This window comes from Orycteropus afer, unplaced genomic scaffold, assembly GCF_000298275.1.
Source record: "Orycteropus afer afer isolate SDZICR_OR568_19922 unplaced genomic scaffold, OryAfe1.0 scaffold00371, whole genome shotgun sequence".
Taxonomy (NCBI): domain Eukaryota; kingdom Metazoa; phylum Chordata; class Mammalia; order Tubulidentata; family Orycteropodidae; genus Orycteropus; species Orycteropus afer.
In genome coordinates this window covers 1,695,724-1,698,321 of record NW_006921958.1, presented here as the reverse complement: position 1 = coordinate 1,698,321, position 2,598 = coordinate 1,695,724, and positions in this window count along the sequence as shown.

The window sequence follows — 2,598 nt, the reverse complement described above, 5'->3', positions numbered from 1 at the left end:
TTTCATCACCAACCCCCAGCATCTCACCTGAGAGGCAGAAACACCGTCTGCAAAGCACACCCCTGAAAGACCACCTGTGCTGGAGCTTAGGGTCCTGAGGCCACACCGCCTGGAGCATCCTCGCCCCACCCCACGTGGCCCTGGACGGCAGCCACTGACTGCAGGAGCTCTGGACTCCTGCCGACTTGACCCTGAACTTGCGTGAAGCTGTCCCCCCCCAGTCGTGTGCTGGAGAGTTTCATGAGAGACCATCTGCTCAGGCTCTGGGCCAGTTTTGAGGCCAAGGAGGAATTGAAGGAACAGACGGGACTTTGCAGAGGATGAGCATCAGCCCACTTTGCAGCTGGGAAAACTGAGGCTGAGAACGTGGCACTTACCCAGAGGCACAGCCAAGGCCAAGACTGATTGAACAGCTGCCTTGTGGCTGAGTTCTGCTCCTTTCCTGCCACGTGTCACCCTTGGGGGCATCCTGTGCCCCAGATGCCAGCAGCTCAGGCTCCCCGTGCCCTGGCAGCTTCTCGGGTGGGGCAGAGAGGAGTCCCCAGACCCCTAGGATTCCCTCTCCCTCCTTCCCCTCCCCAGTCAGGCATCCCAGGAGGGGACCTGGTCATGCAGATCTCTAGAGAATTCTTTGAAGTCAACACTATGCTTATTGAAGTCATTTTGTCACACAATCCTTCCTGGTCACTCCTCTGACCTGCCCTCCTAGCAGGGGTCACAGTGCCCCCTTGGGGATCCCAGTTTCTTCCTCATCACTCACACTTCACCCCTTGGAAGTTGGCTTTCTACCCCCAGAAACTAACTGCTCCTCTTGGTCACTTAAGTGACAACCCAAGGTGCCTTTGATTTCATTTGGCCTCTTTATAACTCCACCCATCCCACCCCACGCCCCCACCCCTGCTGACTAGATGTTCCCTGACAGCTCAGCCAAACCCACAGCCTGACGGAGTTGATCGTTCCAAGCCAGCACTGAGTGCAGTGAGGTGCTGTGGGTGCCCCGGGGATGTACGCCATTAGAGCCCTCAGCTGCTGACAGAAAGGTTGGTGGTTCAAGTCCACCGAGAGGCACCTTGTAAGAAAGACCTGGCAACCTACGTCTGAAAGGTCACAGCCGTTGAAACTCCTGTGGAGCACAGTTCTGGGGTCGCCAGGAGTCAACTCGACAGCAGGTGGTTTTAAGGGGGCTGTGATTACGTCTAAAAAGTCCTTCTCGTTTTGAGAGACCCATGGGTGATGAGCACGGTTGGGGAATGAAGCGGGGTGGCCATGTACTGTGAGAAAGTACAGGCTTGAAAGTTCCTATCAGAGTCTGGACGTCATCCCCTCTGACCCGTGGCCACCAAGTCTCTATGCAGACATGACACCCTGGCCCCATGCCCAGTGCCCAGGGCCTCGGTATAAACACACAAGGGACATTATTCCGCCACAACAAGGAATAAAGACTGACACGTGCCATGAGGTGGCTGAACCTTGCAAACCTACCAAGTGAAAGAAGCCGGACACAAGGTCCACGTGTTGTATGACTGCATTATGTACAGGGGTGTCACTGACGTCGATGTCACCCCCACGGACCTCCTCTCACCAGACCTATGCATCCTCGGTAGTACTGATTACCGATTTTAATTATAGAATAAGATGGGATAAATATAGTCATCAATTGCTTACATGTAACATTTCTTAGATTATGTGAATACTAACATTGTTTTGTAAAATCTTTCCACATTGAATTCTACCTTTAGTTACAACATTAGCAGTAACTGAACAGATACCTTCTTTGATTTTTCTCCTTTTCCTTTAATGACGACTTCATTCTCACAAACGTTATTGACATGGGTTCAGAGATAGTATTTACCACAATATTGTAGCTAAAATGCTAGAGAATTTGGCAAAATCCGTGACTGTAAAAACCCCAGCAGCTACTGAGACCACAGCGCGGGCTGGTAGCGCTGCAGGCGAAGTCCCATGATTCCAGGCACCACCGTGAGTGACTGCTGGGACCCGAGGGGTCAGAAGGTTCACAAAGTAAAGTAACAGAACCTTCGCCTTGGAGGTAAATTGAGACACGGAAGCCGGGCTGACGAAAAATGATTTTGTTGTTCTAATTATCTACAGGGATATTTTTATAACTAATACATTCCTGCTGCAACACTGCACAGCCGTTTACAGTCATTTTGGTGCCCCCCTCTCTGACGCTGTCACCTGGTACGGTCCGGAGCGTCTGCATCTCCGCCCACCCCCGCCCAGTGACGCCACTGTTTTAGGACACGCCCAGAATGGGCCAATCCCTGGAGACTGGAAGCCAGAAGAGCCGTTGCCAGGAGCTGGGAGAGTGGGAAGTGGCCTCTCGCAGTGTTTCCTTTTGGTTAACAAGGTTCTGGAAGTAGACAGTGGTGGCGTTTGCACGACACGGTGAGTGTACACTTTCAAATAGTTCCAATGGTGAGTTTTACCACCATGAAAAAAAGAAAAGTGTTCCAATAAAGACGTCCTACCACCTTCTATACTCGGGGCCTCCGGAGAGCGTGGAAAGGCTGTGTTTTTTTTTTTTTTAAACAGTATTAATTTTTAAGACTGACACCTTCACATCATATTTGGAAT